At 41.3% G+C, this 22,110-nt stretch overlaps 1 protein-coding gene across 1 annotated transcript in view; it reads right to left on the bottom strand.

Annotated features, from left to right (window-relative positions):
- The window catches only part of LOC122814359 (integrin alpha-X-like), an 845,034-nt gene that overhangs the window by 142,300 nt on the left and 680,624 nt on the right, over positions 1 to 22,110 (bottom strand). The gene's annotated exons all lie outside the window — the stretch shown is intronic.

Below are 22,110 nucleotides of genomic sequence, written 5' to 3'. Positions count from 1 at the left end.
GAAGCTATATATAACTTCATCAACAAAAATATTGACTAGTATAATTCTTTGGGTTCTTTCCAAGTTGGGTGGTGGAATATGTAAAATCGTAAATTCCCAGGAGAGTGTGGAATGTTGATATCCCATTTTTGTAGTTGAAGTTTCAAGGAATTCCAGAGTTTGAAAATACATTTACAACTCCAAAACATATGTAGGAGGTCGGCTGTTTGATCTATACAATATGGGCATTTTGGTGAGTTCTTTGAGTTAAATTTGTGTAGAGTGAGGCAGCATAATACGCGTTATTAAATATCATCAATTGGGTAAATAATAGCTTCTGAAGGGACACAGATTTTATGGTTAAGTGAATTGCTTTTAGTATTTTACTTTCTTCAATTGTCAACAATTTCTCTCTCCAGTATTTGGAAATTAATATTTGATTATTATATTTTATTTCTTTAATCAAACCATATGCTGCAGTTATATATTTACATTCCTGTGTAAGGGTTTGCCATAAGTTCAGACACATGTTTAAATCTTCTTCTTTAATTATGTCATTCCCTTTACTAAGGTAACTTATTGATAGGTCTTTTAATTGTCTTATTATAATTAGATACGATTTGGGAGATTCAACTCTTCTAAAATATTGTGAATCGGGATACCTAAAAAGGATATAAATCAAGTAGGGTTAAATTAATTATAAGTGGGAATTTCTTAAGGTCTATCAGCTGGTTACCAATTTTCAGATTTGGATTTTTGTGAAATGGTTGAAGAATTATCATACTTTGCAAAAGATTTAATGAGTTAAAAGATTTTGTACTGAAATTATATATGTTTTGATATGTTCCAACACAGTACACTTTAAGAGTATTTTTGTTTAAAAAGGTAATGCCTTGCAGTTAATATCCAATTCCTTGACATGTTTATGATTAAGAACCAGCCATTTGGGAACCCATTTCGAGTTACACCCATCAAAGTTAATTATTCTTAAAAGTCTATTGGTGTTTATTATTAAATAATATGTTTCGAAATTAGGTAGATCCAACCTCCCTATTTTTGGAGCCATCAATTTATCATACGATATCCTAACTTTTCTAGGTTCCCATAGAAATCTAGCTAGTTCTGTATGAAGCTGTTTGAAGAATTTTTTGGAGATTTGAACTTGTGACGCTCTAAAAATATATAGTAATCTAGGAAGTATATTCATTTTAATAATTGAAGTCTTCGCCATTATTGGTAACAAACCTTCTTAATGTAGAATAACTGCCCTGAACCTCAAGTGCTTACACCAGAACTAATAAACGTTTAGAATAGCAGACACTGAGCCTTCAATCAGCAATTCCCAGCTTAGAAGGATGTAAGCTACCTGTCCTATCACAACAGTGCAGACCACAAACCTTCGTAATGTAAAACAACCTGTATGAAGCCCAAGTGCTTAAACCAAAAGACTTAGAATAACAGTTACAATTTAATCAGGCTGCTACCAAGCAGTAATAAATGCAGCAGAATAAATAAAATTGAGTACTTTTAAGAAAAGCAAAATAAAGTAGGAGAAAACACAAATAAAGTAAAAGCAGATGAATAAAGTGCAAACATTTTTTTAGTAAAGTGCAAGAGAGAGGAACACTAGACTCAGAATATGATCTCACTGTATTCAGTTAAGTGAGCAAATGAGATGGACCCAGGAGGAGTGTTCTAATACAGACTTGCAGGAGGGGCGGGCAATTCCAGAGCCATCAACACTAACACCAAGACAAAAACAGGGAGGATGGGTGGGGAACTCACTGCAGAGACACACAGCATACTATTCAATGAAACATACAATTAGGTAACAGAAAAAATGAAATACAGTACTTTTAAAACTGCAAGTTTGTACTTAACAGAAGACTAAAATACACTACTGCAAGTTTGCACTTAACTTCAGCTTCTAATGCAGATCTCTAAGAGGTTAAGCATAAAATTAATTCTCAAACTTTGTGGCTAGCAGTTAAAGTACAGAGGAAGCCCTCTAGGCTATTAAATATCAGATAACAAAGAAGTGAGAAGATCACCACCCCCTCTTATAGCAGAGAGACACACAGCACACTGTTCAGTGAAACACACACTTAGTTAACAGAAAAAAATGAAATACAGTAGTTTTAAAACTGCAAGTTTGTACTTAACAGAAGACTAAAATACACTACTGCAAGTTTGCACTTAACTTCAGCTTCTAATGCAGGTCTCTTAATACTATGGTCCTTCAAGGTACAAGAAAGTGTGGTTCATGTAACCAATGTTCTTTTATCTTAGAGAATGCTGTGTTACAAATAGAAAATATTAATATGACCAAAGTATTTTTTAAAAATGGAAATTGTAATACTAAATGTGTCGTATATTTGGCTTTGTGCACATCCTGTCCAGCATTTTATGTTGGAAAAACTAACAAGGTACTGAAAAATAGAATATACGAACATACATATCACATCAAGAAACAAAATACCAACAATGTTTTATACAAACACTTGCTTAGCAGTATGGGGTGCCACACATTTAAATTTGCAATATTAGAGAAATTATCAGTTAACCCAAGGGGTGGTGATCACAAACTACTATTTGAAGAAAGAGAAGTGAAGTGGCAGTTGATGCTAAACGTTTCTAGCCCCCCAGGAAATAATAATATTCTCCTGAAACCTATCTTAGAGCTTAGAGCCTAAGGTTTTTCAGGTAGTTTGAATTTTACGTACATGTGAATTTGCATTAACTGCTTTTTATAAAAATGTATTTAACAGGACTTATTTACACTTCTATATTATACATTCGTATTTATTTTGTTTAAACGATTGTTTAAATGATCTTTTAAAAATATGTGTTTTTAGAATGAATGTATTTTAATTGGCTGATAACATATATATTTTTTGGTATTATTGTAACATTTGTGATGATTTTCTGCTTTTTTGCTGCTAGCCTTTAAAAACTTCTACAGTGGAACATTAATTAGTTGATTGATAAAGGTTTATGGGTATAAAAGGTTATTAGCAATGGATTTTTGATTCTGATGAAGTCCTGTTAAGCAGGATGAAAGCGTTCAATTTGAATACAGAGTTTTACATGTAGTGATTTTATCTCCATGTTCTTTGGAAGTCTTTATTGTACTTGGTTCCATTCATCAGCCAGAATTAGTGGTTACAGTTTCTTATGTTTTGAGTAGAATATACCAGGTTAATAGCTGTAGATGTCTGTATGTATGTTCTGTGTATTTCTGGCTGCTATTCGTGTGATTCTGTTCTTTTTTTCTTCTTTTTTTTTGGGGGGGGGGGTTGCTCCTGCCTCTACATATGTGGGGTTGTGGATACCATTTCATTCATATCATTGCAAATTTTCTGAATCATCATTGCAAACAGCAGTTGGAGATTCTTTTTTCTTGATTTTACTGCCCAAGACATCTGCTGATTCCACACACATGGTAACGTTTACTAGTGGCTACCCCGCTAGGGATTTGCTTCATTGTATGTGGATGCATTGCAATTTTATTGGCTGTGGACACCCCGCCAGGGATTTGCTTCATTGTATGTGGATGCATTGCAATTTTATTGGCTGTGGACACCCTTCCAGGAATTTGCTTTACTATATATTCAGATGGCAGTGCAGCTAGTTTCCCAGTTTATAGGCACCATATAGTACCTCTGTTTCACTGCATATATATAGATTCAGATTTACATTTGCACTGTCGTGTGCATGTCACCCACACCTCTGTGTCATTAGCTAGTATGTCTCATTTCTCTTTCAGTACAGGCAGAGTGAGGGGGAAAAATGCTGCTGGATGCTAGAAGGGGTAACAAATACTTTTGGTTCAGTGATGTGAGTAAAACTCTTACCTCATCATCTGTACTTGTCTCATTTATATGATACATAGAACATCATTAGTAACAGCACCTTTCCCTTTCTGTTTCCCTTCTGCAGAACATTACTGAACCAATGAGCCACTGGTCACTGCTGCCCCAGCCTTGACTAAAGCTGAGATGGGCGAGCAGGATGGGAGTGGTTCTCTGGGGATTTCTGACTCACCCCAGTTTCCTGCCCTGGCTTAGCCAAAGATGGCGTGGGTATTGACTGAGCAGTGACAAAGTGGATTGTTAAAATTCAGCTGCTCCTGCAGCAAATCATGGATGTACCAGACCATCTTGTCCCTCCAGTCAGGTGTGAGCACATTATGCAGCCCATACCACTGACTTCTTGTACCTAGGACCTCCATGTACTGAGTCCCAGTATCATCTGTCTAGGACAGTCAGTAGCTGGCACACTGCCTTACCCCACCCTATTTCCAACCATCTGCCTGCCCTATGTTTGTATGTATCCCACGTGTCTCTCTCCTGGCATGTGTCAGTTCATCTCTGTCTGTAATCTTCCATGTTTGTATGTCTGCCCGTATTACCTACCTTCCCCAGCTTACTTTCCTTAATATCTGTTTCATCATTTCCATCATCTATTCTGTTTAAATGACCTCACACACATAAAATATTGAGATATATTTTGTTGTTTGTTTTGCTTCTATATGTATCCCTGTTTTCTATATACCCTCTTTCATACTTTCCTGTTCTCTCCTTTCCTCTTCTTTCATAGAGCAAATAAGGTGTCCAGCCGACTAGGCACAAAATAATAGGTCTTTATCATACTCTATTTGCTGTTGGTATGTACTATCCGTCACAGTCTGCCACAACAGGCAACAGGCATTGTCACTCACTGCCTGTTGTGGGATAGGCACAAATTCTTGTAAGCTCACACAATGCAGAGTAACACTGCTTACTTGCCTTATTATACAGGTCTTTTATACCACTAAACTGAGGTTAGATCTTTTATATGCTCATCTTAAAGTGTTATTCATGACTACATTACACAGCTATGCATTCTACCTATGTGGTGCAATGCTTATCCTACCCTGCAATGCATATTTTTGAATCCCTCACAAAATCTGTATATAAAATCTTTCTGTTGTGACTGAATTATTTTCTTGAGTCTGGACCATGTTAAGATCTGGCTTTGAACATCCATCAAAGAACAGTGACAACCTCTAAGTCTGTTAGAAATTTCTTAGAAACTGTAGTCAGTGCCTCATACAATTAAAATCTCTGTTTTGCATCAAATAATTTAAATTATACAATGATCCCCCCATTAATATTCCAAAATGTGCACGCTGATTGGCCAGCATACCTGTTGTAAATCCCACAATATATCAACGGAGAAAGGTCTGGTTGCCTGAACTTTTTTCTGTTGGTATACAGTGTCCAAAACTTTTTTTAAATAAAATAAATTAAAAAAAAAACAGAGCAACGGAAACGTTATTTTTCTCCGTTGCTTCCATTTCAAAGCATTGATGTACTGGGTATGCATCGGAATGCAAGTCCCATACGCATGCGCAGCACATCAACATGAGGAAGCAGTATACCACCACCGGCAGAAGAACAGTAATGCGCCGTTATGCAAAGACATTATTTTAAGAAAAGTAAGTATTATTTTCTTAAATAATGTCATTGTATTATAGCAATAACCGACTCCGTGGTTGTGGTATATTGAAGATTTACCCACAGTTATTAAACCACACCAACCGTGGGTAAATCTTCAATATACCACACCATTTATAAGACACTGCAGCAATGGATAAATGACTAGTTTAGTAGCCACAAACTACAGTTACAAATAATTTACTGTTAAAGATAATATCAAGCAAAACAAAACAAATGGAACTATTTAGATGCCAAAATAATGCAATTCATTTTGAAAGTAGTAATTCAAATATCTATAAGTTACTTGAACAATTAAAGCAAACCATGAAATACTTCACTTTTTCCTTCTGCTGTTCCTAGTGAGGGTTATGACTGTAGCAAATTAAGCAGAACTGACTAAACCACCCTTCCCAAGCAGCAGACCCTACTTCATCATGGGGAATCCCAAAGCATTCCTGTGTCAGACAAGAAGTTAACCTTCGGATTCAGAAAGAAGATAGTATCATATAGAGCTGCGGTCAAAATGGAAGGTTTATGTGATGTCGGAAAATGTGATGTCCAAACATTTTAGCCGCAATGAGGAAAGACCTCATTGTCAGCTAATCTGCATTTTCTGAATAGCCCATGTCTACTGGAAGAGAAAACCATCACTTTCCTGGTGTAGGCAAGCAATGTATCTCATTGGCCCAGGCATCTCCCAAGTCACTCCCCTGCACACATACACAAATTCGCGAGAGTACACACACACACGCACGCACACACACACACACACACACACACACACACACACACACACACACACACACACACACACACACGCACACACGCACACACACACCTCTTACTGTCCCTTAATGAAGAAAAAGTCCCTGATGTATCTCTTTTTTGTCCTGCCCTTTGTAAAGCACAGATCCTTGCATTCAATCAGTAACTCCAAACAGCACAGATTCATTCTTTTTGTTGCTTATAACAAATGTCTACAACATTTTGACTTTAAAGTAGTGGTAGACCTGATGCAACACCAATGACATAAAGGGAGTTCCTTGGTCAGTCAGTCGGTATTTCTTTAGGCATACTCACTCTGGAAAATAACAGTGCCTTTTCTCTACCGATGGCATTAGCATTGGCTTTGTGTAATGGCACAGCTTCTAGAATTTTTGTATCATAGTCCATTACAGCTACTATGTACTGATACACATTGTTGGATTTTTATTAGTGGTCTCACAATTTCCATAGCAATACATTCAACTAACACCTCTATGAATGGCAATGGGAAAATTAAACTTTAATATTCAGAACTGAGTACAGTTTTCAGGACTTCTGGACAAGAATACATAAACTTTCTATCTTTTTTATTATATATAACCAGTAAAATCTGACTAAGATTCTTGATTTAGTTTTATTCATCCCCAGGTGACCTTCTAATCAGTGACTATGGGCTAACTTCATTGCTAGTGTCATACAGAGTTCTGGCAGTAACAACTGATGTAGAATTTCCTCTCTATCACTCCCTGTGTTCATCTACACTATATAAGAGATAATTCAAAATAGAGGTAAGAAGTAATTGGACCATCCTGGTCACTATCCTCTCCTCCAACCTTAATTATAAACTCCTCTTCCCTCCTTAAAGAGCCATCTTACCATTGTGGTTTTTAATGTTTATATTACTTCGTTCACAAGCCTGTCTTGAGATGGAAGGTGCAGCTTTCTTCCCCAAAAAGTGGCACTGCAGCTTCTCCTATGTCTTTCTCTACAAAGGACTGTTCTGGAGAAAAGTCTCCTTCAGCTTTAATTTTTACATTATCAGTACCAGCCTGCTGATAGTTCTTTTTTTTTCTTTTGCTTCCTTCTCCCACATGACAGAAATGGGATTAGAACTCTGAATTTTCCAGCCTATCGGAAGTGGCACTAAGATGTACAGTATGAGAAGCTGGAATCAGTACACTACGAGGTGGAGCACAAAGTTGGGAAGATAGTGCATTGTCTTCACTTGTACATGGGTGAATTATGCAGCAAATGCAGTATATGCATGACCCTAATCTCCAGAAATGGCAGGCGAAACAGCATAACTACTGCTTACACACTGTGCAGTACCTTGCAAGTGACTTACATGACCTTGCTTCCTTGAGACACCTTAACACTGCTATGATTCAACATTTCCAGTATTACAATAGGCCAGGAGGTAGCGAGGCAGATGTTGCATGCCCTGGCTGGTGATTTTGGGGGAAAAGGCAGTTGTCTGGGACCTGTATTCCATTGTGGGTAACAGTATCCCTGACTATTCTGCACCAGGCCCATGGACACTGCAAATGTTACACATCTGTCTTTTGAATTTCTGCAGCTTTCAAATAGCAGCTAATTAGTGTTTCATATGTGCTATTTGATTTTGAATCCCAGAGTGTCTCTTGTAGTTTAATGTGTTGCCAGATGCATTTTCAACAAATGTGAGTGTGTTTCAATGGAACAGAACTTTACTATATCTCATGTTAAGTCTGTTTTCAGTGTAAGTGCTTTATTTTGTTTAGAAAATGGCAGACAGTGCTTTTACTGTAAAATTTGAAATAAAAGTTTTAAATGAAATTGAAATCTTTGTGATAGTTGTAAAAGTAAAGAAGAAAACAGTATGCACACTGACACATTTTAACAGTGCTTTATGGTAATTGGAGAGAGACAGCCAAGTAATGCGATATTGGTATCTCATGCCAAGTATGTTTGCAATGTGAGACTGTTTTGTTTAGCAAATGGATGTTAGTATTTTGCTACAAAACATTTAATAAACATTTTAAATTGTCATCCAAATCTCTGTAATCATTGTAAAAGTCAAAAAGAGAATTGTATTCACACTAAAAGGTTTGAATGGTATTTTATTGTAATTGGGGAAGACAGCAAAGTAGTCAGACATTGGCATTGCTTTGTGTGTGTGTATGTGTGGGGGGTCCTGGCCCATTACCCTGCCTAGTGTCCCATTAATCTATGATCTGACTCTAGCAGTACTTTTCTTAACTTGCTGGATGACGGTGGGCAGGAGGGTGGGAATAAAGTTTACTTTATGTGTGCAGGAATGGAGTGGCTGCAGACTGCACAAACAGTGCAGATCTGATGTGTGTACATGTGCGTGTTCAGGGGAGAAGAGCTGTGTGTGTGTGTGTGTGTGTGTGTGTGTGTGTGTGTGTGTGTGTGTGTATCCAGAATGTCCAGATGTTAAATTATTCAATAATGCTGACTTACAGTTAATTATTTTTTTATCATAGGAGCAGTCTAGTTAAGTGAGTAGGCAGACTGAGGTAGAAAGAATCAAAGCCTGCATTCTTTACTATAGGAAGGAACTCATTAAGAGCTTAAACCCTTAATCCTCATCACCAACTGCCAAACATTCACAAACTTCTACATTTTCTGATAAATCACTGGGCATAATTGCATCCTAGTACCCCTCACAGATGCAAAGTAGCAAGGCCCGCCCAAACCCTGCCCACCACCCAACACCGGTGTGGCTCACTGAGCTAAGGACATTAGCATGGGTGATGGTGTTGATGGTTCAAATCTGGCAGCACCTACATATTTAGAGTGGGTATGGCATAATGGTTAAGGTCTTCACCTCAGGGATAGAAGGTACAGGATTTGATTCTGACCTTGGGTATTAGCTAGACTTATAATAGTCCTTCAGAGCAGTTAGTCTAGTATTCACCTGAGAACTGAGAATGTGAGAACCCGGTGACATGTATGATTATTTAATGAACATTCATGGGAATGTCCTCACCAGGCTCATGAATATACATTAGGTATAAAGCACATCAGTACATTGAGAAACAAGCACGGCTTTATCCAGTTGAGAGGTCTGTATTTTAATGAAAGCTAGATGCCGTGTACAGCACTGCAGTAATTGCAATAACCACACTTGTAATCGCTGGTTATTAAATCTCTGAGTAGTTATTATTACTAAGCAGAAAAAATGTTAAAATGTTAGTGTGAAAAAAGTTTTTGATTGTAGTTAATCATATTTTTTAGGGCTTATTGCTGAGTAGCACATACTCCTATTACATTACTGAATGGCAGGACTTCACAGATCTCATTTCACCTATTGTACAATTCTGCAGTTATGCAAAACTGTTCCAGTTCACGTGGCAATTTTAGCTAGTTTATTACCATAGTCATCAGTAAGCTACATGAGTGAGAGCTGGCAAGGTGTAGAAGATGCATTACGCACGACAGGCACAGTCCACATGATGTCCTTATTTTTGCTGTCATTTTAAGGAGGTGGGTGAGGTAAATTTGGTCCCAAACTATCTTTCTTCCTTAGTTGTCATAACACTTTTTAGTGTGAACATTTTCACTTGTAGGATGGTTAAGTGGCTTTAATTTCCTGTAATGTTAGTTTTATAAAAATCTTTTTTCTACATCTGTTGTATGTAGAAGGAACATTATTGATTCATTATGAGCTGATTATGCAAAACTTACTTAAGTGTTGTAACTGGAGCCTTAGTTTGAGAGACAGCCTTACAGAACTATCTGCAAATATATAGAGCTGAGTATATTTTTCTGTATTGTTCTGTATTATAGAGCTAAATTGTTTGTTTAGATATCTGTTGTCTTACTGCTCTGCAAATATATAGAGAACAGTATATATTTTTTGACTTTATAATTTGCACATTCCTCACATCTGTGTTGAAACTGTCCCCCCCCCCTCATTTCCTGCCTTGTCTTCAGCTATATAATTGAGCTAGTGTTGTGTGTCCTGTTAATTAACAATCTGCATTCAAAATGGAACCTTGGTTTGAGAGACAGCCTTACAGAACTATCTGCAAATATACAGAGCTGAGTATATTTTTCTGTATTATTCTGTACTATAGAGCTAAATTGTTTGCTTAGATATCTGTTGTCTAACTGCTCTGCAAATATATAGAGAACAGTATATATTTTTTGGCTTTATAATTTGCACATTCCTCACATCTGTGTTGAAACTGTTTTTCCCCACCCCCCTCATTTCCTGCCTTGTCTTCAACTATATAATTGAGCTAGTGTTGTGTGTCCTGTTAATTAACAATCTGCATTCAAACTGGAACCTTAGTTTGAGAGACAGCCTTACAGAACTATCTGCAAATATATAGAGCTGAGTATATTTTTCTGTATTATTCTGTACTATAGAGCTAAATTGTTTGCTTAGATATCTGTTGTCTTACTGCTCTGCAAATATATAGAGAACAGTATATATTTTTTTGGCTTTATAATTTGCACATTCCTCACATCTGTGTTGAAACTGTTCCCCCCTCATTTCCTGCCTTGTCTTCAGCTATATAACTGAGCTAGTGTTGTGTGTCCTGTTAATTAACAATCTGCATTCAAACTGGAACCTTAGTTTGAGAGACAGCCTTACAGAACTATCTGCAAATATATAGAGCTGAGTATATTTTTCTGTATTATTCTGTATTATAGAGCTAAATTGTTTGCTTAGATATCTGTTGTCTTACTGCTCTGCAAATATATAGAGAACAGTATATATTTTTTGGCTTTATAATTTGCACATTCCTCACATCTGTGTTGAAACTGTTTTCCCCCACCCCCCTCATTTCCTGCCTTGTCTTTAACTATATAAGTGAGCTAGTGTTGTGTGTCCTGTTAATTAACAATCTGCATTCAAACTGGAACCTTAGTTTGAGAGACAGCCTTATAGAACTATCTGCAAATATATAGAGCTGAGTATATTTTTCTGTATTATTCTGTATTATAGAGCTAAATTGTTTGCTTAGATATCTGTTGTCTTACTGCTCTGCAAATATATAGAGAACAGTATATATTTTTTGGCTTTATAATTTGCACATTCCTCACATCTGTGTTGAAACTGTTTTTCCCCACCCCGTCCCAGTTCTTGGTTGTAGTTTAAATTCGGTGGCTTTTGCAGTGCCCGCCCCACTGTAGATTTGATCTAAGACACTCCCGCAGGCCTATCTCTTTACCGCATTCTACCTAATAAACCCTTTCTGCATTTGCTTTTAGTCCTTTTTAATTTAATTACATTGTTTCAAACTGTGTGTGGACTAATATTGCTACATATTCAAGTATGCCAGCTTGCACTGCATGAGAATTGTATTTACTACTGCTTTTGCTACTTTTCTGAAAAAAAAAATCATCTGCTTTTACTGTACTTGTGTTTCTTCCTACTTTATTTTGCTTTTGCGTCATCTTAAAAGTACTCAACTGTATTTATTACTGCTTGGTATAACTCATTCTAAGCCTTTTAGTTTAAACACTTGGGCTTCAGACCAGTTGTTTTACATTAAGAGGGTTTGTGGTCTGCACTGTAGTGGCAGAACAGGTAGCTTACATCCTTCTAAGTTGGGAACTGCTGATTGAGGGCTCAGTGTCTGTTATTCTAAAAGTGTATTAATTCTGGTTTAAGCACTTGGGCTTTCAGGACAGTTATTTTCCATTAAGAGGGTTCGTGGTCTGCACTCTTGTGGGAGGAGAGGCTAGACTCTGCCCTTCTGAGCTGGGAATTTCTGGTTAAAGGCTTATAGTGCATGCATATCCGAACTGCTTCTTACTGAAATTGGTACACCTTGTTTGCTGTAGCATAGACTAGATCCAGGCCTGCTGAATCTAGCTTTGTTTGTATAACTTGAGCACTAATCCAGGCATTCTTTAAAGTATTCAATTGTATTTATTACTGCTTGGTAGTAACTTGATTAAAGTGTAGCTATCATTCTAAGTCTTTTGGATTAAGCACTTGGGCTTCAGACCAGTTGTTTTACATTAGGAAGGTTTATGGCATGCACTGTGGTGGCAGGACAGGTAGCTTTCATCCTTCTAAGTTGGGAACTGCTGATTGAGAGCTCAGTGTCTGTTATTCTTAAAGTGTATTAGTTCTGGTTTATGCACTTGGGCTTCAGGCCAGTTATTTTACATTAAGAAGGTCCATGGTCTGCACTCTTGTGGGAGGAGAGGCTGGACTCTGCCCTTCTGAGCTGGGAATTTCTGGTTAAAGGTTTATAGTGCCTGCATATTTGAACTGTTTCTTACTGAAATTGGTACACCTTGTTTGCTGTAGCATAGACTAGATCCAGGCTTGCTGAATCTAGCTTTGTTTGTATGCTTGTTGTTTGTTTGCTTGTTATTTCCCTGGAATGCTAATTCCACCTAAAACATGGCTTCTCATCGCTTCTGTGGATCCCTAGTGATATCTGCATTGCTTACTGTACTTATTTCCTTGTTTCACTTGAAAGAAAGTTACTGTTTGTCGTTTTTGCATTTAAGTTACATGTAACACATTGCACTTAAGTTACCTGGCACTTGCTCACTAAAGCAATTATACTCACTAAAGCAATTATATAAGTCAGCACTAAAAATTAAAAGCACTACACCCTCACTCCCCATTGGCCCTTGTTTTCAATTATAAAGGAATTCCCAATATTATTCTAGCACGTCCAAAGGTCAGTTGTCAATCTCCTCTCCTGTCTAGCTGGTGAATCTGGGAATCTTGAGGCAATGTTACAACTGCCTCATGTACACAGACAACCCTCTCCTCCTCCCAACAAATTCCAACACATGTGAGAGATGCAACCATATAGCCAAACTGGAGGCTAAGCTCTCTCAACTCAGTACTGGCATAACCAGTCAGGAGGAGAAGGAAACCACACTCACTACAATTCCAGTCTCAGATTGACCCACCACGACAGCAAACCAAACACATAATCACACAAAAACATACTCGGAGGCTCTAAATAAAGATCTGCCTAAGCAGCAGAGACCTCCAAAGCAGACACTCAAGCAACCGCTACCCCAAAACAAAACACATGCAACACATATCTCACAAAGCCAGTGTGTCGAACAGTCACAGCCCTTAAGGCTAAACAACACACCTGATACACTTGTAATAGGTGACTCTATCGTCAGGCACACTGATGTCCTGCTCACCAAGCTGAACAAGGAGAAGGTCACGGTGAGCAGCCGGTCGGGCGCCAGGATCTGCCACATAACACAAGCACTCAGGTCACTCCAAGGCAAGTACAAATATGACTCAGTCATTGTCCATGCTGGTGTGAATGACCTGAGACGTACCTCCCTGGACTACATGAAAAGAGACATAGAGGAGCTCTCTGAGCATGTAGCCCAGGCCGGTATGACCCTGACCTTGAGTAGCATCTTACCCTCACCAAGAATGATGCCACAATATGTAGACAAGATGATCAATTTCAACAATTGGCTTAAGTACTGGTGTCATTCAAAGGGGATCCAATGCCTGTCAGCCTGGGATGATATGCTCGACAAGCCACGATGCTTCGCTAGGGATGGCTTGCACCTGTCACCCCTGGGCTTTTGGATATTGGCAAAGGCTCTTGCTACCCCCATAGTGCCTTTTTTAAGCAAGGCTCAAAAGACAAACCCACCTCCATAAGTATCACAAGGGATAAGAAACTAAGAGTAATGCTACTCAACGCCAGAAGTCTAAACCTCAAGATGCATGCACTCAAAACTCTCCTTAGCATGGAGAACATCGATATCTGTGCAGTAACAGAAACCTGGTTCAGGGCTCCCAAGATCACCCCATACCAGGTTATACCTCATTCCATGCTTTTCGGCCCCAAAACTTGGACCAAACCACAAATGGAGTGGGATTATCGATATTCATCAAAGATACCCACACCTCCAGGTTGGTGACAAAGCACGAAGCATCAGAGACTATCCATGTGCAACTAACAGTGGGTAAAACTACCTTCCAGTTTATAGCCTGCTACAGTCCACCCTCCCAAACCCAGGAACCCCACTCAGCCTTCCTGAACAGTTCATTATATTCTCACAGAAGTGCACATTTTATGTATTTATATTCATTTGAAGTGTGGATAGAGCTTATTGGGTAGTGCCCACTTTCAGTGAAGAGGGGGGTCCTGGAAAGATTATCAGAAACAGGTTGTACAGAGGTTAGGCTATGTTTTCTGTATTAGTCCTACATTAACAGATGCAGAGATGGCTTAACAATTTCCATATGTGTCAATCAACAGCCAATTTATGCATGATGTCACTGGCAAATCTGCATGTCAGTCAGTCATGCATCATTTGTATATGACATCACAACCATTAGGCATGTCAAGCACAGAGACCACACCCACTTCTGTGCATTCCGACCGTGAGGAGTACAAGGATGCAACCATGCCAGTCATTGAAGGTTAAAAGTTATTGATGTTTACAGTCAGTCAATAATGCCAGTCAATAGAGTTCTGTGCAATATTAATATACTGCTTCCTGTAGTCAAAAGTGCAAGGGTTGAACCCTTTCACCTCCATTTGGATACTGACTGACTTTGAGCAAGGCGGAATTGGATGTTTATACCTGCATGTGTATGTATAAATGTTTGGTTCCTGGATCCCTCTGTTACTTGTAACTTAAGAATTAGCATAGCAGGTTAATGCAGTCTCTTCCTTTGTCAAAGGTGTGGAGTTTGAATCTTTGCCCTCCCTTTTAACTTTAGTCTGGCAGTTCACACACACACACACACACACACACACACACACACACACACACACACACACACACACACACACACGGCTGTAGCTCCAGCGGTGCAGGGACTGATTTCCTCAATCCTTATTTGTCTGCTGTTTGAACTTGATCAAGTCACTTAACCATACATTGCTTTGGGGCAGCTGGAAACTTGGGCTAAGCTCCTGAATGGTCACTTGGACTGCAAGTCCAGCAACCACTTATGATCCAGAGTAGTTAATGTGTAAAGGAAGGAAACTGGGTGTAGTAAACAGCAGCATCATTATATAAGTCATGTTAATATTTTAACTATGAATGCATTTTAATTTAGCTTGTTTATTGTCAGCAAGCAGGTGCAAAATAATGAGAAGTTATGTACTTACTATAACGTTCCATGTTAGTTGTCTTCTTCTCACCTTCTTTCTTGCTGGATAGGTTCGGAGCTGAACCTCGGCTCCGACTCGGCCAATTACTAAAGCTCGAGAGCTATTTTTACCGGCTCGAGGCTATCCTATGTCCCATAATGCTAGGCGTGATATACCCAGATCTCGTTTGATAGCTAACACTATGGACATACCTGCCCCCACCATGACAGAGAATATATATATATATATATATATATATATATATATATATATATAGATATATATATATATATATATATATATATATATATATATATATATATATCTACCTCTATACATCTAGGTATAAAAAACTCTTATAAGAGTTACCAAGAAAGGGAAAGAGGTAGCTAAGGAGATAACTCTGATGATAACACATCTCAGAAGATACTCTCGGTCTTGCCAGGCTAGGGGGATGGAGGGTGGGACACAAGAAAGAAGGCGAGAAGAAGACAACTAACATGGAACATTATGGTAAGACATAACTTCTCAATGTTAAGTTGTCAATCTCGCCTTCATTCTTGCTGGATGGGACAGCGTCCCTAGCACCTTAGTCCTGGGTGGCTCAATGGAACAAACTCTTGAGTACAGTGGAACCAAAATCAGCCCTACTTCTAGAGGCCATGTCCAGCTTTTAATGAGAAATGAAGGTATGAGGAGAGGCCCATGTGGCCGCTGCACAAATGGAATCCATTGGCAATCTTGCCTGAAAGGCTACTGAAGAAGCTAATGCTCTGGTTGAATGAGCTCTGGGCTTAATAGGGAGCTATTTATGCCTCAATTGGTAAATCCATGTGATAACAGAGGTCAACCACCTGGACAAGGTTACTTTGGAAACTGGTAATATTGTTTCCCTTCCGCGTAAGACAGGAAGAGCTGTTCTGATTTCCTCGTCTGCTTGGTTCTATCCAGGTAGAAGCGTAATTGACGGTGAACGTTTAAACAATGTAACTTCCGTTCAGACCTATTGGTATAGTGTGGGAAGAAAACAGGAAGATCGATGGTCTGATTCAGATTTTTTTCAGAGAGTACTTTGGGTAAAAAGGACAGATTAGTCCTAAGTGACACTCTATCTTTATGAAAAACAAGGTAAGGAGGGCGAACACAAAGGGCTTGAAGCTGTGATACCCTTCTCGCTGAAGTGATGGCTACTAAAAACAAAGTTTTCCAAGAGAGCAACTTTAATGAACAGGAAGCCGCAGGTTCAAAGGGAGGGAGAATTAAAGACGACAGCACCAAATTTAGGTCCCATGGTGGGGGAGGATCTTTTACCGGGGGCCTAAGTAAGAGGGTTCCTTTTAGAAAGGCTTTACAAAGTTTGTGTGACATAATGCTGGTCTCTGACAATCCAACATGAAAATTCACAATGGCTGCCAACTGAATTCTGATGGTGGCTGAAGAAGATCCCATTTGAAAAAGTTCTGCCAAAAAGTCTAAGACTGTATGGACAGGGGCTGTAAAAGGGTCAACTTGTTTTTCCCTTGCCCAAACAGAGAAACGCTTCCATTTGCTAGCATAAGTCTTTCTGGTAGTAGACTTGTGCGAAGCGAGGATGATGTCACGAACTGAATGAGAGATTGAGGGAAGCCTGGCTAGGGTTGGAAGTGGAGCAACCAAGCTGTGAGGTTGAGAGATTGGAGAGATTGATGCAGCCTGCCTGACTGATGTGTCAGAAGATCTGGCACTGGGTCCAGATGCCAGGGTTGATCTAGTAGATGACGTTGCAGGAATGGAAACCAAATTTGTCAAGGCCAGTAAGGGGCAACAAGGATCATTCTGGATCTCAAAACAGTTGCTTTCTGGATTAGCTGAGTAATTAAGGGAAAAGGGGGAAAAGCATACAGAAGACCCCGGGGCCAATCGTGGACTACAGCATCTCTGGGGGGAAGACCTGGGAGAGGGAAGAGGGTGAAGAAGTCTGGGCACTTGCTGTTTTGAGGGGTTGCAAAAAGATCGCAGTAAGGCTGACCCCACTTCCTGAAGATTTTTTCCGCTACTAGCTGGTTGAGAGACCACTCGTGGGGCATGAGAATGGCTCTGCTCAGCCTGTCCGCTATGACGTTGGACTTCCCGGGGATATGCGTTGCTACCAGAAACCATTGAGAAGAGGTTGCCCACTGCCACAGTCTGAGTGATTCTCGACATAGGGGGTAGGACCTGGTTCCGCCCTGCTTGTTGATGTACCACACTACAGACATATTGTCTGTCTGAATTGCAATAGTCCCAGTGGGTAGAGAGTCTTGAAGGGCCTGCAACGCTAAAAGTACCGCTCTCATTCCCAGGACATTTATGTGCAGGTGGCTTTCAAAAGGCTGCCATGTGCCCTGTACTGTCCTGCCCTGAAAATGCCCCCCCACCCGATCAGGGAGGCATCCGTTCTCACAGTAGCCACGGGAGGAGGAAGGACAAAGGGTCTGCCATGAAGAACTTGAGGGGAGACCAACCACCATGAAAGGTGTCTTTTGCATGACTGAGTGATTAGAATGCTGTGTGACATTGGAAGCTGTTGAAAGGACCACTGGGAAAACAGCATCCATTGCAGGATCCGCATGTGAAAACAAGCTAGGGGAAGTAATGTGATAGCTGCTGCCATGAGACCTAGGGTTTTTAGTACGAATCTGGCCTGGACTCTGCTCTCTTGTAGTAGGATTTGAACATGACCTCGAATGTCTGAAACCCTTTGTACAGGCAGTTTTGCGGACAGTTCGACAGTGTTTAAAATGGCGCCTATGAAGGTAATAGACTGACAAGGCAGACTTTTCAGAGTTTATAGAGATACCTAGCTTGTTGCAAATTTGGAGGGTATAATCTCTGGAATAGAGCAGCTGACACTTGGTGGTGGCAGTAAGGAGCCAGTCGTCTAAGTATGGAAACACCTGGAATCTTTTTCGTCTCAAGTGAGCCGCAACCACTGCCATGCATTTGGTAAACACCCCGGGGGCTGTGGTGAGGCCAAAGGGCAGGGCTCTGAATTGGTAGTGACTGGCTCCCATCTGGAAGCGGAGAAACCTCCTGGAGCGCCTGTTCATTTTGATATGCTAGTACACATCCTGAAGGTCTATAGAGCACATCCAATTGTCCTGACCCAGGAAGGGTAGAATGGACTGAAGCGTGACCATTCGGAATTTCGTTCTTTGAACAGACTTGTTCAGCCTGCTGAGATCCAAAATAGGTCTCCAGTCCCCTGTCTTTTTTGGTACCAAAAAGAACTTGGAGTAGACTCCGGATCCTTGTTGGTCTGCTGGGACTGGTTGGATGGCTCTTTTTTCTAGCAGCTTTGAACTTTCTAGTGCTGCTTGATCCCTTAGACCAGGTGGAATGTCTGGAAGGGGCCTTTTTGGCAGTTGAGGGGTATGAATAAAGGGGATTTTGTAACCCTCGGATATGATCGACCGTACCCAATTGTCTTGCGTGAGGGAATGCCAGGCTTCTGGGTACAGTGATAGTCTTCCCCCGACTGCTTCTGAAGGTGGACAGTCGGGCAGCTCCTCAGGGGTGCTGGAAGGGTTTGTCAGAGAAGGATTCTCTGCTACCCTGATTCTGCGGACCCCCTCTGTCCCTCGGGTGGCGTCTGTTATTGTTCCCTCCTCTGCCTCTGGAGGGAAGCTCACCACATGCGTCAGGCAGTACTCCCTGAGGTTTGCGGAACCACATTTTCCCACCTTTCTGACCCTTAGGTTATGGTCTAGAAGGGGTAGAAAAACAGACTCCTACGGCAGAGAGAGTCTTGCCTTCCTGCTCGCACCTGGTCAATGTATCCTTCACTTGAGGTCCAAACAAGGCAGAACCATCAAAGGGGGTGTTAGTGAAGGATGCCTTGAAGGGGTCAGCAAAATTGCAAAGCCGCATCCAGGCGTGTCTCCTTAGAGCGATGCCCATGCCTGCAGCCCTACCCTAGTTTAGGGTCCCCAGCTGGGAATTGATCTTTTCCTGAGACCCCACAGCTGATGGGTCCTGTAAGGTATCACCCAGTTCCTTGAGAAGGTCTCTCTGGAGACAGGTGAAATGGCACAAATAATTCAGCGACCACATAGCAAAGGCCGCTGAGGAAAACATCCACTTGCCATACCTGTCCATAGTCCTAGATTCCTTATTAGGAGGATGGACAGGTACTGAAGGGTCAGCCAACTCCTTTTTAGTGGCCGCCACCACCATGGCATCAACAGGGACGCCCTTAGTTAGAAACTGCTTGTCAAAAGGGGCTGTAATAAATTTTGTAGGCCTCCGGGAAGTTGGTTCAATAGTGTCCGGAGCCGCCCATGCCTTTCGAGCCACCACATCCATGAGCGGGTCGAAAGGCGGAGACACCCAGGAGGTGGAAGGGCGAGAACTGAACGCATCCAGGTACACCGACTCGTCCTAAGAAGGGTTAAGGGCAGACCAGTTTCCCCTCTGCTTAAGAATCTCCAGGATGTTAGAAAATGAGACATCCTCAGAGGGGGACCTTGGGGACCCTTCTGAGTCATCCAAGTCAGTGTCTGATGTGACTGACTCAGGGGAGTCTACATGCTTCCTCTTGCATTTTTTCTTTTGAGGGGGCTCCCCTGAAGAATCAGGGGAGGCCTCGGAAGAGGAGGATACGCCCAATGGGGCTACCTGTAGCATCGGATCTCCACGCTCGGGATCGAGAGAGTGGGTAGAGACTGAAGCAGGCACCATAGAGGGAGGAGCAGAAGGAGCCGACCGTGGAGCAGGCACAGGGGCCAGCACACTCCTCATGACCTCAAAGGTGCCCCTATCAGGCAGGGAAGGGGGTCCCCGCTCCGAAGAGACATGGACTCCTCCCGGCACCGAGAGGGATGTCTCCGAGGTCGATGGGGCCGAACTCACCTGCGCCGAAGCTCTGAGAGGGAGAACGGGGTCGGACAAGGGTCCGATGCCACTCGCCCCCTCGGTGCCGACGAGAGAGTCCCGGCGCCCGGATCCCTCCAAGGATGGAACCAAGGAAGAGATCGGAGCCGACGAGGGAGCCGAAAGGGGTGGTATCGGCTCCGACGTTCCTGACCCCTACAATCTCCGGCTCCGAACTCACAGGAAGAGTCGGAGGAGGAATCGAAGAGGGAGTAGTGAAAGCCACTGCCTGATGAGGAGGGCTATGCAACATTTGGGCCAGTGCCTGCGACTTAAGTAGTCTGCTAACCACCATCTCGAAGTCATGGTCCGACAGCCTGGAAGACCAAGAGGAATGGGACCTGTGACTCCACTCTGATAACAAGGGAGACTTCGGAGCCGAATGGACCGATTCCAGGGAAGGAGACCTGGAACGCTTCTTGCTCGAAGACGGCTCCGACAGCAGAGTCAGAGCCGACTGAGGCCTTGAATCATTGGTTCCGGCCAGAACCGATGCAGTGGTAGTAGTAGCACCGCTCGGCGACGGCTCTGAACATGGAGTCGACGGTTTGGCGGGCTTAGAAGGTTTACCCGATGAAGGCTTAGCCGGGGAACCTTCAGGCTTTAACAAGCCTCTCAAAATAAGTTTGTTTCTGCGTTCCTGCAGGAATCTTGGACTGAACGCATGGCAGACAGACCAAGAGCCCTGCAGGTGCAGGGGGCCCAAGCAATATACACAAGAAGCATGACCGTCTGTCAGAGACATCTTCTGACAGCACGAGTCACACTTCTTGAAGCCCGAGACCTTAGTGTCTTTAGACATCCTGAAAAAAAGGATGACTGGCAGACAAGGACAACTAAAGGAGGTCTAGTCACAATCAGCCAAACACACACACACAAAAAAGTTGTAACAGACCAGAATAATATAACAAAACCCCACACTTATTAATAAAATCTAACTAGGCACACACATACAACTACAGACAAATAAGTATGGAAGAGGATTGGCCAAGGGCCTAACTATTAGGTGAGGGGAAAAAACTGTATCAAAACTACCTAAGAGGGAATCCTAAACAGGGATCTAAAGGGTAGTAACTATAAAACACTATCGCTAATATTTTAACCCAAAAAGCTGACTAAAACCAAGAAAAAATATTAATACAACCTGAGCCGGCAAAAAGACGCAACCTCGTAGCTGAAGCGGCAAACGAGATCTGGGTATATCACGCCTAGCATTATGGGACATAGGATAGCCTCGAGCCAGTAAAAATAGCTCTCGAGCTTTAGTAATAGGCTGAGTCGGAGCCGAGGTTCGGCTCCGAACCCATACAGCAAGAATGAAGGCGAGATTGACAACTTAACATCTATGTTTGGGCTCCAACAGTTTGCCTAGCACTTAGTGCAGATGAGTGAGGTTACAAACTGTTAACAAGCTACTTCCTCTAGTACATGATTTGATTTCCTCAGCCTCCAACTGTCTTCTGTGCAACTCTGCCAAGTTAATTCACCAGACAATACTCCTGTGCTGCTCCTAAACAGGGACACTTCTGTCCAGTGGGTTGTCCCAGGCTGTTAGTAAATATGTTACACATTTGTCTTTTGAATTCCAACACATTTCACATAGCAACTAAATAGTGCTTCACTACATTCTATTTGATTTAAAATCCCAAAATGTATTTTGTAGTTGAATGGGTATCCAGATGCATTTTCACTAAATGGGAGTTTCAAGGGAAGAGAAGTTTACCGTGTCTCATGCTAAGTCTGTTTTCAATGTAAGAGTGTTTTATTTTGTTTAGAAAATGGCTGTCAAGTGTTTTTGCAGTAAAATTTTAAATAAAAGTTTTAAATAAAATCCAAATATCTGTGATAGCTATGGTATCTCGTAATGCACCAGATAATCTACCACCCTCCTTCCTCAAACAATCTGCTGAAACCATCGCCTACCC

The sequence above is a fragment of the Protopterus annectens genome, chromosome 10.part0, assembly GCF_019279795.1.
Source record: "Protopterus annectens isolate FY-2018-M chromosome 10.part0, PAN1.0, whole genome shotgun sequence".
NCBI lineage: Eukaryota > Metazoa > Chordata > Ceratodontiformes > Protopteridae > Protopterus > Protopterus annectens.
Note: the sequence above shows the minus strand (reverse complement) of the source record. Positions and strands in the feature narration are given on the sequence as shown.